General features: G+C 36.7%; 1 long non-coding RNA gene across 4 annotated transcripts in view; it reads right to left on the bottom strand.

Moving 5' to 3' along the window:
* LOC138713920 (uncharacterized) overlaps nt 1-26117 on the bottom strand; it is a 232813-nt gene that overhangs the window by 127163 nt on the left and 79533 nt on the right. For 3 of the 4 annotated variants that reach the window (XR_011336007.1, XR_011336006.1, XR_011336008.1), the window contains exons 1-5: nt 21773-21854; nt 20833-20955; nt 19343-19439; nt 19045-19130; nt 15841-16009 (exon numbers count right to left, since the gene is read on the bottom strand). This is a non-coding gene — a long non-coding RNA (uncharacterized lncRNA). Of the gene's footprint in view, nt 1-15840; nt 16010-19044; nt 19131-19342; nt 19440-20832; nt 20956-21772; nt 21855-26117 lie in introns of those variants that run through there. The other variant, XR_011336009.1, reaches the window with a different exon arrangement.

Below are 26117 nucleotides of genomic sequence, written 5' to 3'. Positions count from 1 at the left end.
ACAAATCTATTACTATATCATACAGGGTAAGTCACCAACTTTGACTCACTTTCAGAATCAGTTCTACACTCATTTCGACCAAAATATTTCACAACAGCAGCAGTTCATTTACCATTCATACATAATCATACCAACGGCCAGAGTGCAAGCAACAACAAAGCTACAAATCACCGAGGACAGTCAACAGACAAGAGCAAGGAAGGAGAGATTAAAAAATGCATCAAATAAGTAAGGAAGATCAATGCCACAAGGATTCAATACTTAGTTGATCAAAACGGCGTACATGATACGAAAGAACAAGGACGACAACACAAGAGATAATAGCAACAGAAAATGAAATGCAACAAACACAAACATGAAAAGCAATCAGGACTAGTACCACAGTTTAGTATATATGTTACCGTAAATGTAAGAAGACAGGTAAATGTTAGAATTTACCAGTATAACCTAACATTTACCGATATAGTGCGGTAAAACCCCGAAATATCTTATTACATTCATACATTTTGAACTTTTACCAAGAAATGTTGGTAAATCTCAGGATTTACCGATGCGAGCTGGTAAAAGCTAGATTGAAGAATCCTGCCTCCGTTGTACAGGTTCAGACATAATTACAGGATCGATTAAGTGAAGCAGCTCCGAGAGGTTGCCAAAGAAGGTCTTGAAATGCAAGAAAAGAAAATGAAAGCAGCCACTTGTAAAAAAATTCCAAAACTTTCAGTCGGACATAATTTGAGAATTAAAGTATCGGATGTAGACCAGGCAAAATTGACGCAAAATCAATAATAGCAGTGGTCATAAATATTCAAGATGACGAGTTTTGTAAACTTGGTACCAAAGCTTGCAAACTGAAGTCATTGTACATTAGGAACCGTTTACATTGTGCAAAGAAAATTTTATCATCATCGAAGAAGTGGGAAAACAAGAAATTAGTGTAATGGAAGTGATTGGCAAACTATCTTTTGTTGGAGGTCAAGGGTTCAAAAAGTGTAATTTAAAAAAAAAAACTGTTCAACAAAAATGTTTGTGTAAATCATCTTCCATGTTGTGTAATATTCTAAATGTTATAACAGCCAACCTTGTTGTAACAAGAATTAATATTCATAAGGTTTGTTTTACTTTATTTCTCAACCTATACTGTATGAGGGAATGTAAAGGCTTTGCTAATTTTTATACGGAATACTGTAACAGACAGTGGTTAAAACTATAATATTTTTCACTATTTTTAATACGGAATACTGCTTATTATAATCATTTTGGAATGTAAAAATATTTTAATAACTTCAATTTAAAATAAATATAAATTATTTCAGTCATTGCTGAGGTATTTTTATTTATGTTTTTAAACAGATCCTAAAAGAACAATCAAAAGATGAATCACAAATGGATATGTAAAAGTACGAAGAACGGCAAATCTTAGTAAAGATTTTTTTTTATTAAATTAATACGACTTTACCACAACTGATCGGTAAATCCTGAGATTTACCAACATCTCTTGGTAAAAGTTCAAAATGTATACATCTAATAAGAAATTTCGGGGTTTTACCGCACCATAACGGTAAATGTTAGGTTATACCAGTAAATTCTAAGATTAACCGGTTTTCGTACATTTGCAGTAACATATACAGTTACAAACCTCAATACTTAATAAATATGCATACATAGATAGTTGCTCACCACCAGGATCACTATTATCGTCACAACACAGACCCTTTCCCGAGCTCAGTGAAATATTATATTATAACTTTACTGCGTATCATTGCTAAGTTTTATTCAGTGTAATGTGTCCATAACTTCCATTTACTTCTTACTGCATAATTTGTTGCAGAAATAATTACAAAACTGTGTCATTTTAATGTGAAGACAATTTTACATGTTAACATAATCTATTCGCGTCAACATTTTAAGTTTACAATGGAAGCTATTTTGAGGTTTATATTCCGATTTCAATTTTGCACGTCTACTTCCCTTAATTGTGGATAGAAAATTTACCATTCCACTCCTATGAAATTAGTGTACGTAAGATTGTGTTACTTCGTCTCTTAGGTAGTAGATAAATACAATAATTCAGTACTCAATTGTAGTATTAAAATACAAACAAATTGAATGTGCGGGGTATCATACATGACATTATGCTTAATTATAATGTATAATTGTGAATATAGGAAAATAATTTCCATGTGACATAACATAGGCCTACATATGTAATGGCAGGGCATTGGAGACTTTGTAAATCTAGTTGCTCTAGTAACAGCGCTGTGAGGTTACCGTATTTCAATATAGCCAAGTGTCCGAAGGGCAATAAGGCAGCACTCATAAAGCGGTGGAACTAGCGCTGAGGTAGTTCCTGTGATTTCAGAAGTGAAAATCGTTCAATTTACTAACCAAACCTAACCTGTCACAGATCCATATATCGTCGCTTTAGTGGTGACGGGGCCTAACCCACAAAATTTTTATTTTTGACTTAAAACCATTTATGGAGTCTAAGAAGTCTAAATTTTACACTTGTTAAAGGTAATATGCGATTAGTTTAAAAAATAAAGAGATATTTGAATTTTGTGAAAAGCCCTATACCACAATTAATGAGTTGTGAATAGACTTAAGTGTCTTACATCCATTCACAATTGCATTGGAAGGAAAAATTCTGGAACTTTTGTACGGTTGTGAAGGGTCTTAATACACCTGCAAATGTCTTACATCCATTCACAATTTCATTTGAAAAGGAATGCTCGAAAGGTGTGAATTGTGAAGAGACTTAAACCACATAAAATGCTTAAATTATCTTATTTTTAATTTCTGGAAGCTTAGGAATTTAGACTTGTGCATCATTGTTTGATTATTTTTTGTGTACTAAGCCATCAAAATCAACTTCTAGTAAAACTGACATAAATCCAGACTTTGAAAACAGTAATGATGAATTATTTGGGGATATAACTGACAATGATCGGCCATACCACCCAGAAGGGGATGATGAAGAGACAACTTCTGAAGATAATTTAGAATCACCAGCACACTCTGATGGACAGAAGATAACAGAACAAGCTGAGAAAAATCAGATAAGCGAGAGGACAGGAATTTAACTAAGAAAAGGAAACAAAATCCGACAAAATGGAAAATAAATTACAAATACCGGTACAGTAGAGACAGATAGAGGGGCAAGAAACGCCTACCACACAAGAAAACAGACTGTGCGAAAAACATAATAAGGTCTCATAATATAAAGCCATTACCAGTAGTATCATTCACATTACTGTCGAAGTTCTACTAAAATGAAATACCTTGCTTCTGGCTTATCCGAAAACAGGCTATACAGTGACTATATAGAATAGTGTGCAGAACTTGGCATAACCCCTGAGAAGGCCAGTTATTATCAAAAAAACACCACTGAATTTAATTTTGGTTTCCACAAGCCGAAAAAGGATCAATGTGATTTCTGTGTGCTTTTAATAACAAAGATGAGGCAGGATAACAAGAACTTCAAGAAAAATATGGATCTGGATGTGGCTAGAAAACAGGAAGCAAGTGAATATAAAATAGCTAATAAAAGAAGAGCTAAATCTAAAAATTCATTTTCCTGTTTCACAATGTATGTGTAAAAAATTCTTGTCACACCAGCATTGAACATTGGAAAACTATATTACATACAGAAATTGAAAACTTTTAATTTGACTACATATAATTTGGGTAACTCTGAGGCTGTAAATTTTATGTGGCATGAAGATCCTCAGAAACAGCAACGTGTCTTTGCGAAATTTTAAGAAATCTTCATCCAGCAGTACAAGAAGCGACTATCTATTCGGATACAGCATCAGAACAAAACCGTAACAGTATAAATGTGGCTATGTTCCTGCGTGCTGTAACGATGTTACCTATCAACATGATTAACCAAAAATTTATGGACTTTGGTCATTCTGAAATGGAATGTGATAGTATCTATTCTGCCATTGAAGGTAGAGGAGACAAGATTGATATTTTTACCCCAGATAGATGGTATACTATTGCCCGAACAGCCAAAATACAAAACCCTTTCTATAGGGTAGTTGAAATGGACTTCGCTGTTTTCTTTGATTTTAAGAGCTTTTCTGCTCAACTGATAACTAATAAGAACAAGTATGAGGATGGAGGGACACTAAACTGGTTGAAGGTAAAATAGTTGCAATACAGAAAAGGAAATTCAACCCGCATATTTTTCAAGAAAGATTGAGTGACCTAGAATTTCGAACCATCACAGTGACAAAAGATACCTAAACGAAGAGAAACAGATTTTCTTACTACTGATAACAGCATGCTCTACTCAGATACAGTAACGTCATCAGAAGAAGATGACTTAAATATAATTAATGCTTTGTATCATTTGTTCAATGTAGCATTAACCCGTTCACGCCTGTATACATCACTTTTTCAAAAGCAGTTTGTCCGAATTTAAAAAAATATAGTATCTAGGCCTATAGTTTAAGTGTAAATACTTAATTTGGAAACATTTCTATACTACCTGAAAATATTTGACATTAATTTATTTTTGGGCCTTAAATAAGGTTGAGGATACCTTGAATAATTACTTACAATAGTTTTTTGTCTTGTGCTGCAACTAAAAATTGATGCCACAAAGGATTAATACACTGATTTTTCCGTAATTGATAATATTTTAAATAAAATACATGTCTTTAGCATCATCTACAATACTTTTGTTTCTTATTACCAGATTTCGGTTATGTCCTTTCATCATTTTAAGTTAGATAATTCCTCATTAATAAATATGGTGAAAGGTTCTAAGCCACATTATAAAATATAAATTTGATATTAATATATTTTAATTCAATGAAACATAGTATAGCATTCTTCTTAATTGTATGAGAACATAAAATCCATTTTAATTTAGAATTTACTCTCACAATGTTAAATAATGTAGTTTTTCTGATTGCACTAAAATTTCAAATCGCTTTATCTCGAAACTTGCTCACTGTGGAATAGAACCATTCACTACCAAAGCGACGATATGTAACGAGTATGAACACAACGGAACTACCTCTGCGCTAGTTTAGCCTATTAACATAGTACATTAATCAGACTTCAGATTGCATTTACAAGTTATCACACGTAACTTTATGCTTCATTATAATGTATAAATGCAAATATTCACGTATTGGTACAGTAAACATAACCTATAATTTCAACATATCAAAAATACCAGTGCAGTGCAACTGAAAATTATTGAATCATGCATTTATGAATGTACAAGAATTTCGCAATATTTAATCAAAATAAAGTCAAGTATTACACATACGAACAACGTAATTTCACACCAAAATATTATTACACCTTAACTCACAAGTCAATTATGTCTCATAATCACTGTTTTAAATTTATTAATGCAATTACACTACATTTTTGAGAAATATATGTTACTCTTTATGCATTGCAACTAATTTATATGCTTGAAACGCCGCCCTCCATCATCGGATTAAGAGAGTCACATCATCTGCCTATTTTGAATCATGATGGCAGTCACACAGTCTATTGTTCCTAGTACTCACAGCACTCCAAGCACCTAGCAACTATCGCGACAAATGAAAACAATCATCCCAAGCTTCGCAAATATATATTTTAACAGTGTACCAATGAATACTGACAACTTTAAGTCAAAGTGGAAGAAAGATCACAAAGAAATTGTGAAAATTCTACATCAAATACTAAATCATAAATATTACATAATCAATGATTTCACTAAGGCAAATACTTCCGATAGATAAAGCAGCATATAGTCAAAACTCACAGAGAAACTAAAAGGCACCTACAAAGTAATCAATAATGATAACTACAAATTTTACATCAACTTGTAAATGATGCATAAAAAGAAACTCCATGCTTATGGACAAAACAGGACCATGAAAAATAGATAGGATACAATTAATAATTAAACAATAGAAAGAGATAAACACTGCCAGTGGCGGCTCGTGGGTATTCAATTAAGGGGGGGGGGGGCTGCATACAAAAATAAACCAAGCAACTTACTTTATTTAAAGATTATCTCTCATTGTATTTCTAAGATAGGACTTTACTCTCTCCAAACACGAAAAGCAACGTTCTGGTTCGGAAGTTGTCACTGGTATGGTGATAGCTATGCGTACCGTAGTTTCCCCTAACATGGTCCAAAACGCATTATGTACTACTTAGTCCCCCAAGAGTTCGGTGTTTGCCATTTAAAGTGCCACTGTGATGGAATTATGTTCCCCATAGATGCTTCTATCTACCATTACACGTGGCAATGATATGGATGCTTAACAAGGTCAGTGTGCATCGTTCTATTGAATGTGTGAAGACACGAAATCATTCAGTTTGTGATTGTCTGTTTTATTAAGCTCTCCTCTGTAGAACTGGAACGTTATAGATATATGATTCTTTGTACAATTAAACCTGACTATATAGTGCTTAATTTCACGTAACAATTAGACCGGCAGAGGTTAAGGACTCTGCGTGAAAAATGTTTAACCTCAAGGCTAGAAGCCAGTCCTCAACTATGTACCACAATTTTTCGTCGACCATAGTTATATTTCATTTTGAAATATTTGTTTTAATAAAATGTGATGAATGTGATTATTTACTTTGCAAATATGGTATCTCAGTATATTCTAAAACACTATTTAACATTATAGTCAAGTAAACAAAGAAACTGGCTGTTCCAGCATCAATGGTACTAGTACGAATGATGGTCCAGTAAAACGAAAACTTCAGGGTAGAAGGAAAACAACTGTCCATGGAAGTGACTATGAGAGCGATGAAATTGAATTGGATACAGATTATGATGTTTCCAGTGTTCTCTCCATATTTACAGACAGTGAGTCAGATATGGAAAAGAAGACGAAATCTGTTAAATTAATGCTAAAGGCACATAGTTATATGGTAGTTACTTATGAGGAGGAATTGTGGCCAGGGAAAGTTTTGGAAGTGAACAACAATGGAGCTGTTGTTTCATGTATAATAAGAAGCGGCAATTACTGAAGTGCCGAGAAATGGAAGACAATTTATTCTATAGAAAGGAAAACATAATGAAACAAATTCAAGACCCCCCAAATGCATCTAGAAAAAGAGAGATCTATTTTCAATTTCAGAATTACAAGAGAAATGGAGATTCAAAGGATCGAAATAAGCCTACTGAATATAGTTCTCAGTATGGTAAATAAACATTATCGGTGAATTTATGTGCATAATATTTTGCTAAGAATGTGTTAGTTTATTTTGATACCGTACTTTTGTTCTTTCATATACACTAGTTCTTCATTTACTTACTTACTTACTCACTGGCTTTTAAGGAACCTGCAGGTTCATTGCCGCCCTCACATAAGCCCGCCATTGGTCCCTATCCTGAGCAAGATTAATCCAGTCTCTATCATCGTATCCCACCTCCCTCAAATCCATTTTAATATTATCTTCCCATCTACGTCTCGGCCTCCCTACAGGTCTTTTTCCCTCCGGCCTCCCAACTAACACTCTATATGCATTTCTGCATTCGCCCATATACGCTACATGTCTGAAGGATTCGTAAGAAGCTGTTTTTTTACAGTGATGAGTTGTTAGCCCTTCGCCCAACCCCCAAGCTGGAGGACCACCCCTCATTGGCTGTCTGTGGCTGCTTATTCAATATATTTACAGCTACCCTCTATAGTTGTTCATTATTGCAGGAAAATGAATTTCAGATTTCACTTGTTTACTGTGTGTACTAATAAAAAGAATCCATATCCTTTTCATTTATTTTTAATATTCCTGTGCTAGATTATGTTTCTACCCTTAAACTAAGAACTCTATGTATTGATTTACGAATAATTGCAGCTCCAGCTTTAGTCCATTCATGCTTTAAAGCATGAATATATGAGTGGACCATAGTTGGGCAACTCAGAATACAACTATGTACCAATGCTTATTATTTAATTTCAAACGCATATGTCAATACTTATTTAATATACACTTACAACAGTCCAAAGCCAAAATTTCACTTAATCTGGATGAATAGTACTGAATATACGTGAAATATGTAGACCATAGTTAGGGGAAACTGCGGTACTAGTTTCACAACTTCTGAAAATGAGGCCTGCAAGTTCTCAGATACAAGAAACTGCAAGAGCTTGACTGCGCCACTCATATTTCTGAATTCTTGTGTCTGATACAACACAGTGAGTTCCGTTTTCAGTTAGTCTTTATCGAGCATTGGACATACATTTAGGTCATTTTTCAGGAAATGAGCTTTTGTAGCATTCAAATTTTTTTTGACACAGAAGCGAAGATAATATCCGATGATCTAGGAACTGGAATCGCGTGTTAGTTTGAGTAATAATGAGGTCACACACTTCCTTGGCTGCCACAACCCTTGTCTGAATCCCTTCGACCTTACGACACTTTTTAGGGTTTTCATTTTCACAGATCTCGCTGCGCAACATTACTGTGCACTGTTCCATATTGTCTGTATGACATTAACAAAGCTTGATATGCAGAGTCGGTCTCGGTGGCATAGTCGGTTGCGGGTTTGGTCCCGGCCCAGGTCGATGTCATTTAAGTGTGTTTAAATGAGACAGGCTCATGTCAGTAGATTTACTGGCATTTAAAAGAATCCTGCGGGACAAAATTCCACCACACCGGCGACACTGATATAACCTCTGCAGTTGCGAGTGTCGTTAAATAAACCATAATTTATTTTTTTATATGCAGATTTGAACCTTAGAAATATCTAACTGACGATGTTGTAGTTGGTTGTATAATATATCTACATGATACATCAATAAATGAAAAAAACTGAGCCAGAAATTGAATTCAGGATCTTCAAGAGTACGCACCAGGGCGCTTGCCTCATTCATTGTGATGTTGTTAGATGTTTCAGATTCCATTATGGTTTGAAAGCATTCTAGCAATGGCTCCTTCTTCTCATGAACAACATTCACTATTATTTAAAACTCAATCTTGTTGTCCCAGCTGATGGACTTGTCTTTCAAACACATTTATTTAATATAGACTGTGTGGAGATTGAAAAAAGAAAGCAGGGATACTGGATACATTAGCAAAAAATATGCGAGCTTTGTAGGCTATTTTGTTTAGCGGCTCTTTCCATTACGAGATTCAACTGATGGGCACTTAATTTCACATTTCTCCTGAATTGTTAAGGTACTGAAGTGAATAGACTTTAAATATTATACAGAATTAAACATTGTCACACTTGTTATACTCATAAAGTTAAAGAATAGTACATTATGCAACGAGTGCAAGCGAGTTTCATAATTTTCATACGAGCTTCTTAATTACCATTATAGGCAAGTTTCATACGACTTTTTGTGCTCGACCATATTTCTAACTTAAAATTACCGGCATTCAGATGTATACATTTTATTTGTAACTGACAAGATCAGAAGTGACCTTGTTCTAGGTCGTGAATTGTGAGATGTGCGCAGACGCGAAAGTATTGATTTTTTCCGAGGAACAATAATGTCATTGACCTTGATGTAGTCCCGTTAAACTTGATAATATTATAATATTATAACCTTGACTATTGAATTCGACATTGAAAAACGAGATGACAAATTGAATTTATTTGAATATTATTTACAATTAACACTAATTATTTATTATAGTAACAGAACATAACCTTCTGCGACAGTATTGGATTTCCAGCCTCCGTGACTTTTCGCTAATTCTCTTTCGATTGCATATCCGAGAATAATCGATACTTGTGGTTTTATAACGGTACAAAGCTGACTTGTCATTGGCTGAACACATGTAAGCTGAGTTATCATTGGCTGAAGACCTGTACTTTGTGTACTTTAATGACATGCATTAAAGGACCACTACCAGGTGTATAATTAGTACATTTCGGCATGGTCGAGCATAAAATGTATTTAAAACTGCGCGCTACTGACAAACTGCTGCAAATTTTGCAGCGCCTGGAAACTCTGGATTCATGGCAAGGGACTAGCAGGGGGAGGGGTAAAACTAACGTGCAAAGCTTCCGAGACGAGACTGGCAGCTCCAGGCGAGGAAGTGGCTTCACCCTATAGTCCTTGTCTCTGGTTTCGCTCTGGCAGCACCAGGGGAGGAAGTGACTTCACTAACGATTGCGTGCATGCCAATGAGAGCGAAATTTCCTTACAAAAATTCGAGCCCCTAAATAAGACTATGATAAAGGCATTTCACAACATAAAACGAGACAAGAACCACAAATGTCTGGGGGGTGCTGCAGCTCCACAGCCCCCTTCGAAAACCACCCCTGCACACTACTATAGATAACATTTACAAACACCAAATATTTACATCATTGCATAAATAGCAAGTCATTAAAAGAGTGTACAAAGACTATTACAAACAAATAGCAGAATAACAATGAAACATAAATACAGAACTATGGTGTCACCTGGACACACACAAATGTTGAATCTCACCGCAATCAGCTGACATATTGTAAGGAGAAAATGCACTTATCTCAATATCTACCTACTTTGTCTTTCCTATTAAATCTATAAGATAAGAGCACCTGTAGTCAACATGTTAAGGAAACATGTACTGTTTTCTCTCTCTCTCTCTCTCTGATCATCCAACTGTACTTTCCTGTAAGAAAGAATTTCAAAAACTGACAACTCCAACTCCCTACTTTAATGTACATATGCTTCAATATATATATTCAAAAATACATTTAACAATAATCTCTTAACATGCACCTATAGTTGACACATATTTTTATACCCTGAAAAAATTATTAGTCGAATACACAATAAAACACCTTATACAACTTATTAAGGTTTTATTGTATTCGTATAATTACTTTACAACAACTTCAATGTAATGCAAATACTTTACAACACCACTATAATACAAACAAAGATCCAATTATTTCTCCTTGCATCAGTCACTTTTTCTAAAGATATCTTATCTGTTCCCCCCACCCCCCTTATAGTTCGCTCTGGAATCTCCACATACCCAATCATTTTATTCAAATATATGCAAGAAATGTCATTTTCATCTGCTTCAAATTCTATCGTATTTAAAAAATACAGAGATAACTAAATCTGGATGTATTTCTCTTTCCCCTAACAAATTCACAAATTACGAAATTCCCTCCCCCCCCCCTCCCTCTTTAAGATTCTCTTGCTCAAGTCTTTCTACCACATCTCATCAGAATCCTCCTCATGTCATTCACATTAAGATATTCTAATGGAGAAAACAAGACCTAATGGCCTTATTTCTACCAGGTTAAATAAATAAATAAATAAATAAATAAATAAATAAATAAATAAATAAATAAATAAATAAATAATGCTTATGGTGACGTAATTACAGCTGGAATTCTTTTTCTCTTTCTTTTTGGGGCTTTTCTTTCAACAAAACGAGACCAATATGAACTCCTTTTCAATGCTGAAGGCACAAAACCCTTGCTTGTGGACGCCACTTCTCTTCTCACAGTGAGGAAGGTTCTAATACTTCAATCAGCCACAGTCTTGTGGACGCAGGTCGTTCTCTTCAACTGCTTATGGTGTCATAGGAATAAGTGGTTCTGGTTCAACTGACTGTAGTATTGTGGGCATAGGTGGTTCTGTTTGAGGTTGTAGCTCTAATACATTCGTATTTATTGCTCTCTCTTTTGTTGTAGTTGTACGATTTTTACTTACGTCCGTCCTTCCGTCCTTCCTTCCTTCCTTCCTTCCTTCCAGAGAATTCTCTGTGCAGCAAGCTCTATTTCTATCCTATAAAGTTTTCAATTTGTCCATCGAACCAGACTACTGGCCGTGTGCACCATTCTCGATCATCTAGCCCGTTTATCAGCAATCACGGAAACATGGTTAATTCTTGACAGTGATCAAGTTACAGATGCGGTGCACCGACATTTTCCCTCGATCAACTCAGTACCGTCAGCTGACGGTACGCTCGCTTGAGAAGAATCATCTGAGCGCTAGGTTACCGAGTATAAAACAGCAAACGAGCGCACTCTGTCAATTATTGCTTCATTTTTGTTTGTCGGACTGTTTCAAACATCCTCGCAGATTTCAAATAACAAGTTTCAATAATCATGGAACAAAAAAAGAAAAGAGCACGGAACTTCTCACAGTTCAAAGTGGGAATTCTTTTAGAACTCGTCAGCAATTCTGCATCCATATTAGAGAATAAAAGTACTGACAGAAGTTCTCTAAGAGAAAAGCAGGCTACCTGGTTGGATTTAACCTCACAATTCAACACGAGTTATACGTGTTTACATAATTCCACATAATTTGTAACGTAATTTATACAATGGTTATTTCATATTATTGATAATAATTGGGAAAATTTCAGTATACGGATACCTCACTGACAATTATCTTGAAATAGGCTACTAAAAAGAGCAGATTTGTATGTGTTTGTCGCATGCTCATCATCTTGCTTACGAAAAGACACATTTCAGTGCCAATAATTTATCTGGGAAAATTTCAGTATACGGATACCTCGTTAACAATTATTTAAAAAAAAAAAAAAAATTCGTCTGTGTATGTCGAATACGCATCATCATGCATACAAAAAGGAAGTTTTTAGTGCCAATTTATTTTGTATGCACAAGGTGGAATTTTGGAGTAAGAGGGAAAGGAAAGTATCCTTGTTCTGAAATTTATCCATTTATTTTGTGTTCACAAGGTTGGAAGTTTGGAGTAAGAGGGGAGGAAGGTATCCGTGTAATTTCTCTTAATTCAAGCATAAATAGCCTAATTGTCCAAAACATCATGTAGGTCCTTACAGTTTCAAACGGCAAATCTATAGCTAATAAGTGATACTCTCGCATTCTACAAAATGGTCATTTAGTTTTACTATATTATTACCGGCATAGAATAACTACTTTATTATTATGTTAACAAAATTGAACTGTTAGGCCTAAATAATATTTTGTCCTCAAGTGAAGTCCCGATCTTCCAAAGCAGAAACATGTATAAAACATTAGTCTATTTTGAGAAAAAAAAAGTTTTTATTATTCATCTACAAACTTACTCTTTCTACAATAACACCAATTCTGTCATTTCCGCAGTGATTTGCGTGTTCAAGATACATCATTTCATCTTCAATTCCATCAAGTACGTCAAATCGTGCCGCCATTTTGGTTTTCTCGACTTCACCATGTTCAATTCAAGATAATTGGTCTCACACCCGTGATCAAATTTGATCATCATCAACTCACTTGTTTAACTTTGATCGAGATTGATACTCCGCAAATTGGTGTTGAAGATGGTCAAGTGCCGACTTAACCAAGGTCTAATTTTAATCGATAATGGTGCACACGAGCATACGTCCTTTACCTGTTGATTGCTGGGAAATTATGGTTCATCGTCGTCTTCTTCAATATCGTCTCCTAAAGCTGACAGATTGGGTACTTAAGGTTGACAGCTCCTGTCAACTATAGCTTCTAGGAGTTGCACACGAAAAAAATAAGGATATTCATGCACTCTGTGGGAAGCATGTTTAAACTACTTATAAAATGTAATATTAACTTGAAAACTTCAAGTTGACATAGCTGTCAACCTTACAGAAAACACAAATTGGTGTCAACTATATGTGTCCTGTCGACTACAGGTGCTCTTACATCTACAGAGTAAACCATAAGTAATGTCATTAATTTCAACAAGTTATTCTTTCACTTGTTTAAAACAAAAAACTTTCCAATACAATTTTTCTCCAATCTGCTTCCTTTTCGAGAAAAACATTATTCCATATGAAACATCTCCTAGCATATTTTGGAAAAGCGAGTGCATTATGATAATAAATGAAATGCACAGAAATTTGATTCAAACCAATGGAAGCTTTCTTTCTCCTCTGACAACAATGTCAAGCTGTCTGGAGGGGGGGGGGGAGGAGGAAACATAACACAATTGCTTTTAAATATAACTCAAAACATTTCATTTCTTCCATGTAAATTTAACTAATATTACTTTAAAAATTAAAGTGGGACATAACTATTTCTAACTGGTTCAAATCCTCAAAAGTTATTATAAAAATATTTCTCAAAGCTATAATACACTCAGGGACAAAAAAAAAACCGGACACTTTAATATTTGCTGGTATTTTGCAAAATATTATCTTCTCATACAATATTATGGTAGTCATCTGTTGTTATGGAGACGTGTATACATTGTTGATTGTTTTTTGTTTTATAAACAAGCCATTGCAACCAAATATTCCAATTTTGCTTTCGGAGTCTCAGCTATAACAATTTTGTCTCAACCATTTTGTGCTTCATTATCGTTATCATTCGTTATTTCTTTATTTTTACATTTTCTGAGTTTAAGTGGGGTTGTAACATTTGTCTTAAAACAAGATGCGACCTGAAGATGTGGCTCGAGCTGTAGCCCTTTATGATGATGGACGCAGTGTACGTTACATTGCAAATGTTATGAATATGGCTAGAAGCACAACCCACACCATGATGCCATAAAACGGTATAGAGAGACCCTAGAATATACCAGAAGACCAGGTTCGGGTCGTCCAAGAGCAACAAATCCAAATGAAGACAGGTATATGGTGTTGAGAGTTCTTAGGGAGCGCAACCTGCCAGCTACTAGTGTAGCCCAGCAATTTGTTAACATGCATGGACGCCCAATTTCGGCCAAAACAGTTAGAAGGAGGTTGAAAGCAAGTGGACTGATATCAAGTAGACCTGCAACTGGTCCCAGACTTCTCAGGATGCATCGAGTTGAACGACTGCATTTTGCAAATGATCACAGGGATTGGAGAAATGGACAGTGGAGCTGTGTCCTGTTCACCGATGAGTCCCGTTTCAATCTGTGCTCACCTGATGGACGTGAAAGAGTTTGGAGAAGGAGGGGAGAACGATTTTCACAGTGTTGCATTTCCGAAAATGTGCCGTAAGGAGGTGGTGGAGTGATGGTTTGGGCAGGAGTGTGTACGGATGCTCGTACAGAGTTGGTTTTTGTTGAAAATGGAAGACTAACAGCTGATAGGTATATAAATGAATGTTTGGCTGATCATGTTGTGCCATTTGGCCAATTTGTAGGCGATAATTTTGTTTTAATGCATGATAATGCATGGCCGCATATTGCCCATGCGGTCGGAGATTATCTCCAAGAAGTGGGAATTCATGTTCTTCCATAGCCAGCAAGGAGTCCAGACATGAACCCAATTGAACACGTGTGGGACATGCTGGACGGCGTGTTAAGAATAGACGACCGAGACCAGAATCGTTACAAGAGTTGAGGCCAGCACTTGGCAAAGAATGGGAACTTATTCCTCAAGAAGACATTGCTAACCAAATTGAGAGCATGCCAAGACATATGGATGCAGTTATTCAAGCCAGAGGGGGTAATACCCGTTACTAAAAAGAGTTTTTAATGTTTAAGGCAACATAAAATGAAAAAAACAGGTAGACCAAACGATGCCATAGTTATACGCCCTTTGTAACTTTTTGTAAATTTTCTCATCAGAGATTTTTTTTTTTCAAATGTTGTCATATAAGGTGCTAAATGAAACATTATTTTGTTTAAATGGGTTTTGTTTCATTTTGAAATAATTGGCAACAAAATACAAGCAAATATAGAAGTGTCCGGTTTTTTTTGTCCCTGAGTGTATTTAATATATCACATTTGTCATAGCAACCTTTTCTTCTTTTTCATACACGATCATAAACTATCACGCAAATAATCACCAATAGCAAAACAACGGCACTTTTGCCCAGGCCAAAACTATTCCAAATAATGCTACTTCACTTCCTTCTTGCTCTTCACCCAAGGAATCACCCACCACAACTATTTACATTGCTTACGGTTCCCCCTCTACATAATGTATTTTAATCTACTCTCCATTACAATTCTTTCCAACCTTAAGCTGGAGACATACCTGTTTAAATTCTTCACATCTCAAGTCCTCTTGAAATCCTTCACTCCTTCTCATGTCCTCTTCAAATTCTTCACTCCTTCTTATGTCCTCTTCAAATGCTTCACTTCTTAATCTTGCTCACTGGTCTCAGGAAAAGCTGTGGTCATCCCCTGGCCAGTGGACAAAACATCTGGAGGAGAAATTCACAATAATGTCAGCTCACATCTTACTTTACAATTCCTTCTTCTATTTCCTCATTACTTGTACTATTAAGTTAGTCTAAACAGACATCCCAATGTTGCCGGGACATTCCCTGTTTTCACACAACTGTCCCATTGTCCCAACAAAAACTTCATGACATTTGCATTTCCCACATTTCAGTAGAGATATCACTTCATTTTATCACTATTACCGGCACAAGAATTCAACATCATTACAAAAATGTCTATTATCACAAGGCAATAAGGTATCGGAACAGTATTTCACTAAACAGCAATGCAACGATGTGAAAATCAATTCTCTCTCTACCTGCGCGACCACAGCATTCCTTATTGTTATTTCACCTAACAGGACTGCACTCAAGTGCAAACGCTTCCCACTATACTAGGAAACTTAATTTGTTAATATTACAATGCTCTACCAATAGGCATACGTCAGTGGCGGTTTCTCGGGGGAGGGAACGGAGGAACGTCCTCTTCACATTTTTCTTCTTTTGAAAGTAAATACCAAATTAAATATATGCCTTGAAATTCGAGGAAGATTCGATAATTTTTAAGTTCACAGCTATAAGAAAACCTCGGTTCATCGAGTTTTAAACGATGTGCACTCATGTGCCGCTAGAAAACTGTGAGAAAGATGCGAGATTGTTTGTGTGGAGGAAAGGCACTCCATTCCTCCTCTACTGCAATTAGCACACATAGACAACAGCGCACTAGCGGCCAGAGAAAGAAGCAGAGTTTTAAAGCAAGTAAATGAACGGAGAGGGAGGAGATCCTCCTCTGAATAAGCGCATGGGTGGGAAATAGAAACCGACTGGTCGTGCAGCAAGCTCGCTACCGCTGCCGCATTCAACCAGACTATAACACATCTAAGAGGAGGCACAATAAAAACAGTTTTAACGCAAAGTATGAAAGACACCATATAAACTTTTTTTAACTCATAAATCAAAATATATTATTTATTGCATTTTATATAAGCTACTACTCATGGTTTGAAACTTTCGAGGATATCTGAAAGTTGAAGTTAGATTTATATAAAACAAAGAGGAAGTAGTTCTACATTAGTATTGCAGATCTTTTTGGCCCCTGAAATTCACTTCCATTCATTGTTTACTAGACAGGACAACAGCCAAGTTGTCAGTTTTGTACAAATATATTTCAAATTGAAAGTACTCCAAACTACAATATTTTTAACACAAAAAAATAATCGGCCACCTGCAGCTTTGAGCAATAATGGTAGTATGACTTTACAAGAACTGACATTTTTCTAAAGCATGTGATACTGAACTTGTAAAATGTACATATGGCAACACAGACCACGTGGGTGGGTGCAGTGTTCTCGCTTTCCTAAGAGATTATTTCCCATTCCCACTTCCGTAAGATGGTTCTGTTTATATGTTAGTAGCTGGTCTCTTCCAACACGTGTGATGCTGTAGTGTGCGGTAAAAATGCTGCGAGTTTGTGAATTTCCTTGTAATTGTTAATTTGTGCAATTATCCACCAATGAATGGAAGTGAAAACATATTTGGACAATTTAGGAAACTCAGCTTACAAGATTATTGCTATACAAAAGAGAAGGCCAACCCCAACACTACCTGGTGTTACATGTATGCATGCATGCATGCAGGCTAATTTGTAGCATGTTTCATTCAAGAAGGTGTCATTTTGCGCTGTTAACTTCTTTCCTCTTCTTAAAAAATATGCAGGAGCTGCCACTGGCATACGTAACTTCAAAACAGTTTTCCTTTACAATACTGCACCGTTTCTAACATTTCTTAAATCGAATCCACAGCTGTCACCTGTGTAAGTGAATACTTATTTATCAACCTAACCACACTTTCAGCATACATTTGCCAAATAACCCTAAACTACAGCGATGCAAAATATCCATCAAAGTTTCGTCACACTGTAAATGCGTTTGTAACAAGTTAATGTTGTATCTTGCCCCAATACTCTGCACTGTTACAACAAATCACAATCACACTTTACACAGAAATTATTTCTTTTGTCTAAGCCATTATTCAAATACCAAAATGACATTTCACTTTTTCGTTACTTGCAACCTAAAGATTCTGTTCAATTTAATGTAGTCATACCCACTGTCTACAATACTTACTTACTGGCTTTTAAGGAACCCGGAGGTTCATTGCCGCCCTCACACAAGCCCGCCATTGATCCCTATCCTGAGCAAGATTAATCCATTCTCTATCATCATATCCCACCTCCCTCAAATCCATTTTAATATTATCTTCCCATCTACGTCTCGGCCTCCCCAAAGGTCTTTTTTCCTGCCGCCCTCCCAACTAACACTCTATATGCATTTCTGGATTCGCCCATACGTGCTACATGCCCTGCCCATCTCTAACGTCTGGATTTAATGTTTCTAATTATGTCAGGTGACGAATACAATGCGTGCAGTTCTGTGTTGTGTAACTTTCTCCATTCTCCTGTAACTTCATCCCTCTTAGCCCCAAATATTTTCCTAAGCACCTTATTTTCAAACACCCTTAGTCTCTGTTCCTCTCTCAAAGTGAGAGTCCAAGTTTCACAGCCATACAGAACAACCGGTAATAAAACTGTTTTATAAATTCTAACTTTCAGATTTTTTGACAGCAGACTGGATGATAAAAGCTTCTCAACCGAATAATAACACGCATTTCCCATATTTATTCTGTGTTTAATTTCCTCCCGAGTATCATTTATATTTGTTACTGTTGCTCCATTTGAATTTTTCCACCTCTTCAAAGGATAAACCTCCAATTTTTATATTTCCATTTCGTACAATATTCTGGTCACGAGACATAATCATATACTTAGTCTTTTCGGGATTTACTTCCAACCCTATCTCTTTACTTGCTTCAAGTAGAATTTCCATGTTTTCCCTAATCGTTCGTGGATTTTCTCCTAACATATTCACGTCATCCACACGAAATAATAATCCAGATCCAACTTCTACCCAAAACTTTCAAAGCATTACATTTTAACATAGTTAGTAATTAATATTTACCAATTTATATATGTTTCCTGACTGGTATTTCATCCACAGCTGTGTCCCATCGCCTGTCCCAGAGCCGCCTCCAGTCCACAACTGCCCTGCAACAGTGCACATCACAATCACATTTCTTATATTTCCGGCTACCTATGAAATAGCAACATATTCATACCGCACACATAATAGAACTTGCACATCTTCACAAACATAAATCCACTAAATTTCAATTCTTAACTATATTCTGCCAATGTATTATTACTACTCATAATTTACTGTGTTTAAATATCGACATTAGTTAGTAATCCATCTTTACCAGTTTATGGCTGATATCTGATCCACAGTTGTCTCCCATCTCCTGTCCTAGAGCTGCCTCGTTACCTCCTCCAGTCTGCAACTGCCCCCAAAACACCCTGGAACAAGACATTTCGGGATTCATTTACTATAGGATATCGCTTAATTTTCATCAAGTTGGACAAACTATGACGTCACAATATGGCGCCAACGACGTCACAACGCAGTGACGTCACAACATGGCCGCCGTAAACCAAAACAATAAATAAATAAAACTATCTAATATCACCAAAACAATTCACGATATCCCATACTGGAACAGAGCCCATCCGCTCTTATCCAAAATACGATATCGCCAAAATAATTCACGATATCCCATTCTGGAACAGAGCCCATCCGCTCTTATCCAAAATAGAATATCAGCAAAACAATATCACAATATCCCATTCTGAAATATAACACATCCGCTGTTATCCAAAATACATCACCAAAACAATTCACGATATCCCATTCTGGAACAAAGCCCATCCACTCTTATCCAAAATAGGATATCAGCAAACCAATATCACAACATCCCATTCTGAAATATAACCCATCCACTCTTATCCAAAATACGATATCACCAAATCAATTACAAACATCCCATCCTCGAATATAACGCACGCCCTCTTATCCAGAATAGAATATCAGCAAAACAATTTTAAAACATATATTCATCTCATGTCACTAAAATATCACCTCAACGATCATCATCAGGGCTTGCAGCTCCGATACCCAGCTTTTTTCATCATGTGCTACACATCGGATCATCATCGGGGCTTGCAGCCCTGATACCCTGCTTCTATTGGTGATATCTTATTTTGGATAAGAGCGCAATTTTGAACCCCAAATAAAAACATTAAAAAGAAACAACGAACAGATCCACACACACACACACACACACACACACACACCCACCCACCCATATATACAAAACCAACAAAAATAATAACATATATCTACAATAAATAAATTAAACATTATCCCTGATACATAATTACTACCCTAGCAAACGAAAACCCATCCTTATAAAAAACAAATAAAACGCTCACCATCCAAACCTTCTTTTTATCCCCTCAGATCCAAACACATCCTTAACCGATACGCCATTCAAACCTCATGAATACCAACCACGAACAAAATTTACAAATCCACCAACCTAACCACTTCCATCCAAAAAGTGACGTCATAATATCACTTCACTCCATTCTACAATCTAGCCAACATAAATTCTCATAAAAACAATAACGATATCCTATAATCAAGTAAACCCGACATTTCTTTACAAGTAGCTTACATTCACTGTAACCTATGAAATAGCAAGATATGGAAACTACACTCATAATAGAACTTGCAAATCTTCAGAAACCTAAATCCACTAAAATTTATATTCTCAACTATTTCCTCACTGTATTATAACTACTCCTAATTACCGTGTTTAAACATCGACACTAGTTAGTCACCCATGTTTACCAGCTTATGCATGTATCCTGACTAGGATTCCCTCCACAGTTGTCATCTCCTGCCACACTGCCCCTCGACTGCCACCATCTTCTGTGTCAGTTCATCCAGAGTCCGCATCTGCCCCAAAACACCCTGGAACAAGACACGTCATAATCATATGTCTTTCGGCAACCTATAAAACACCAACACATGCAAACTGAATCAGGAGTAGCAGCACATGCACATCGTTAGAAATTTAAATCCACAAAATTTTCACTCTTTCTCCCATATTGTTACTGTAGTCTTTATCTACATCATTACTGTGGTTAAATATCTACATTAGTCAGTAATCCAATTTATGCATGTACCCTGACTCAAATTTGCTCCATAGTTGCCTCTCACTTACTCCACAGAATCAAACACCTATACCAAAACTAACAACATATACAGTAATTATACCGGTTCCTGCTTACTCTAACATAAACGGCGAAATTACATTCATCAATACCGCCGTCGCTATTACATTATAACCCATTGTTCCAAAAACCTCCACACAAATTACCTACTGCCATTACGTAACTATTTTAGGTACCTACAATTATATTTTCATCGCCTAAAAATCCGAGATGTACTCATGGAGCACTTAAAACGAACATGGAGCACTATAGGCCCGGACATACATATCACATTGGCTAATCAAGTTACAGCCTCTTCCTGCTTACTCTAACATAATCGCCGAAAATACATTCATCAATACCACCGTACCTATTAAATTATAACCCATTGCTCCAGAAACCTCAATACAAATTATCTACAGTACACCTATACTACGCATCTTCATTCATACCCCAACTTCAGTCTCGAAAAGCATTACACTCAAGACAGTTTAAATAAATCTAATTATTTCCTAAGTCTCACAGTCCTAAAAGTATTCTCACCTCGTTTGCTTAATTTCATAAGGCATACTTACATCCATTTTGTATATCAAAACACAACGCCATAACATTGTACACTTAACGCAAGTCGGCCATATTCATTTCGCATCGTGTTCCATTAATCAGAATTGCCAACACACGTCAGCAAAAATTACTAAACAGAAGCCTACTGCAAAAATCGTCAGATTCCTTATTATCAATAAAGACACCGTGATTTCTTACTTGAGGGTGTATAAAAAGTTACTATATCTCTATTTAAGCAATATACAAGAGAAAACAACATGTTGCCAAAAAACATTTTAAATCATTACATTCAATATCAAAATAGCTCAATTGCCAGTATTGCTGCCCATATCTCGGACTTTTCGAAACACCATCTTTCGAAGAAAAGATCTTTACGAACGAAACATTTAAACTCTATTTTCCTCTATATTCTCCTCTTGTATTTGCTCCTCTAATTCCCTTTATTTTCACATCATTTTTCCTTATGCTTTCTCCTCTACTTTATCCTATATATTCCCTCTATTTTCACTTCTAATATATCCTCTATTTTTCCTTTAATATTCCCTTCTATTTTCCATTCTTTTATCCCTCCGTTTTCCTCTCCAGTTTCTTATTTACTTTTCTCTCTACTTCGATCTATTTTCTCCTCTAGGTACTTTCCCCTGTATTTTCCCCTCTATTGTCCCTGTATTCTCTATTCTCCCTCTATTTCCTCCACTATGTTCATCCCTATTTTCCCCTCCATATTCTTCTCTACTTTTCCTCTATTATTACCTCAATTTCCTCCTTTATTATCCCTTCTATTTTCTCTCTACTACCCTTCTATTATTCCCTCTATTTTCTCCTCCATTATCTCCTCTAATTTAGCTTCTACTTTTTCTCTATTAACCCTCTATATTGTCCTCTATTATGCTCTCCATTATCCATCTATTTTCTCAACCTATTTTCCTATACTTTCTCTCTACTCTATCTACTATTATCCCCTCTATTTCCTTCCCTATTGTCCCCTCTATTATCCCTTCTATTTTCTCCTCTATTACCCATCTATTTTCTCTTCTATTATCCCCTCTAATTTCTCCCTTATTACCCCCCCCTCTATTTTCGCCTCTATTACCCGTAAATTTGTATCATATATCTCCTCTATTATACCCTCTATTTTCTCCCATATTTTCCACTATATTTTTTCCATTTATTATTTCCTCTATTTTCTCCTGCATTTTGCCCACTTTGCCCTTTACTTTCTCTTTATTTTCTCTTCTATGTTCTCTCTATTTTCGTCCTCTAATTTCCCTACATTTTTCCTTTATTCTACCCCTCCACTTCCACCATTCTTACTTCTCTATTTTCCCTCTACTTTCCTTCTATTTTCTCCTCTATAATTTCCTCTACAAAGAGATAATAGAGAAATAACTGAGGAAACAATACAGAATATAACAGAGGTGAAAATGAAGAGACAATACAAGGAAGTTATACAGCAGAGAGTAGATGTAAAATGAAGACAGATTAGAAAAGAAAATAGAGGGATAATAGAATCCAAAACAAAGGAAAGAAGAGGAGAAAATATGTGCGCAAGAATACTAATAAAGGAGGAGGAAATAGACCCGAAAAAGAGACAACGTAGAAACAAGTATAAGGAAAAAAATAGAGGGAATAAGAGGAGAAAGTAGAGCGATAATAGAGGGGTAACACAGGAGAAAATACAGGAAAACATACAGGAGAAAATACGGGGAAAATAGACGACAAAAAAGACAAGAAAATTCAAGGAAAATACAGGAATTATAGAGAAAAAAAAGAGGGATGATAGAGACAAAATAGAGGGACAACAAAGGGGGAAATAGACAGGAAAATACAGGAGACAAGAGATTGAAAATGGAAGACAAAATCCACCTAAAATACAGGGGAAAGATAGAGAAGAATATAGAGAGAAAATACCTAAGAAAATAGAGAAAACAATGGACGGAAAATAGAGGAGAAAAAAGGATAATAAAGAATTACACAGAAGCGATAAATCACAAAAAGAAGAGGGAATATAAAACAAAATCGGAGGGAAAACTCAGAGGAAAATAGATTGGAAAACAGACGAGAAACTAGAAGAGAAAATAGAAGGGAAATTAGAGGAGAATATACAGACAAAATTATACGAGTCAATTCAGGAGAAAATGCAGCAAAACACTGATGAAACAATAGAGAAAAGTGCGGAGTAGATACAGGCGAAAACATACAGTAAACTAGAGGAGAAAATAGAGACAAATTAGAGGAAAGAGACCAGAAAATAGAGGACCAAACAGAAGAAAAAAAGAGAGAAGAATAAAAGAATTGGAGGGAAAATATGATAAAATACAGGGGAAAATGGAGGCCGAAGCAGAGAGGAAAAATAGACAAGATATTACAAGGGAAAGAAAGAAGAAAGAAAGAAAGAAAGAAAGAAAGAAAGAAAGAAAGAAAGAAGGAAGGAAGGGACAACAAAGCAGAAAATAGAGGGAAAAATGGAATGTAGAGATAAAAGACACAAAAACAGGAGAAAATGAAGGAAAAATTAAAGAGTATAATAAAGGAGATAACGGAGAAGAAATATAGTGAAAATACAGATGACTATAGAGCTAAATTATAGGACAAAACAGCGAGTAAAATAGATGAGAAATAGTAAATACAGGAAAAAAATATTCGGGAAAACAAGCGACAAGATAGAACAAAACAAAAAGGAGCAAATAGACAGCAGAATAGAGGAAATATAGGGAAGAAAATACACAGAAAATATAACAGAAAATACTCTACATGGGTAAATAGAGGAACAAACGACTGACATAATAGAGGAGAAAATAAAAGAAAAACAGAAGAGAAAATTGAGTGAAAATTAGAAGAGAAAATATAGAAATAACACAACAAAACACAGCAGAAAACAGCTGGAAAGTAAAGAAGAAAATGGAGGGAAAATAGAGGCGTAATAAAGGACAAATACGATGGACTATAGACAAGGTAAAATAGAATAGAAATCATAGAGAGAATTAGAAGAAAAACAGGCCGAAAAAAATCAGATAAGAGCGCAGAAAATTGACCGCTCTCTCTGACTCCTTTGTGCTTTCCCTGTCCCCCTGTGATCACCCTCTTTCCTCTGTACCCTCACTGTCGAATTTGAGATCCCCCAAAACTCTCTGTATTCTCTCTGTCCTCTCTTAGCTTTTCCTGTTCCATCTGCATTTTCTCTATACCCTGTGTGATCTCCCTGTCCCGTCTCTTGTCTCCCTGTCTCCTCTGTGCTCTCTCTGTTCCCTTTGTACTCTCCCTGTCTCCTCTGTTTTCTCCTGCCTCCTCTGTGCTCTTCCTGTCTCCTCTGTTTTCTCCCTGCCTCCCCTGTGCTCTTCCTGTCACATCTATTCCCTCCCTGTCCCCTCTGTGCTCTTCCTGCCCCCCTGTGCTCTTCCTGTCACCTCTATTCTATCCCTGTCTCCTCTGTGCTCTTCCTGTCCCACCTGTGCTCTTCCTGTCCCACCTGTGCTCTTCCTGTCACCCCCGTGCTCTTCCTGTCACCTCTATTCTCTCCCTGTCCCCTCTGTGCTCTTCCTGTCCCCCTGTGCTCTTCCTGTCACCTCATTTCTCTCCCTGTCCCCTCTGTGCTCTTCCTGTCACCTCTATGCACTCCCAGTCACCTCTGTGCTCTTCCTGTCACCTCTATTCTCTCCCTGTCCCCTCTGTGCTCTTCCTGTCACCTCTATTCTCTCCCTGTCAACTCTGTGCTCTTCCTGTCACCTCCATTCTCTCCCTGTCCCCTCTGTGCTATTTCTGTCACCTCTATTCTCTCCCAGTCCCCTCTGTGCTCTTCCTGTCCCCCCTGTGCTCTTCCTGTCCACCCTGTGCTCTTCCTGTCACCTCTATTCTCTCCCTGTCTCCTCTGTGCTCTTCCTGTCCCCCCTGTGCCCTTCCTGTCACCTCTATTCTCTCCCTGTCCCCTCTGTGCCCTTCCTGTCCCACTGTGCTCTTCCTGTCACCTCATTTCTCTCCCTGTCCCCTCTGTGCTCTTCCTGTCACCTCTATGCACTCCCAGTCACCTCTGTGCTCTTCCTGTCACCCCTATTCTCTCCCTGTCCCCTCTGTGCTCTTCCTGTCACCTCTATTCTCTCCCTGTCAACTCTGTGCTCTTCCTGTCACCTCTATTCTCTCCCTGTCCCCTCAGTGCTATTTCTGTCACCTCTATTCTCTCCCTGTCCCCTCTGTGCTCTTCCTGTCACCTCTATTCTCTCCCTGTCCCCTCTGTCCTCTTCCTGTCACCTCTATTCTCTCCCTGTCTTCTCTGTGCTCTTCATGTCGCCTCTATTCTCTCCCTGTCCCCTCTGTGCTCTTCCTGTCACCTCTATTCTCTCCCTGTCCTCTCTGTGCTCT

The sequence above is a fragment of the Periplaneta americana genome, chromosome 14 (assembly GCF_040183065.1).
Source record: "Periplaneta americana isolate PAMFEO1 chromosome 14, P.americana_PAMFEO1_priV1, whole genome shotgun sequence".
In the NCBI taxonomy this organism is placed as follows: Eukaryota; Metazoa; Arthropoda; class Insecta; order Blattodea; family Blattidae; genus Periplaneta; species Periplaneta americana.
The sequence above is the reverse complement of the archived record's forward strand: the minus strand, read 5'-3'. Positions and strand labels throughout refer to the sequence as shown.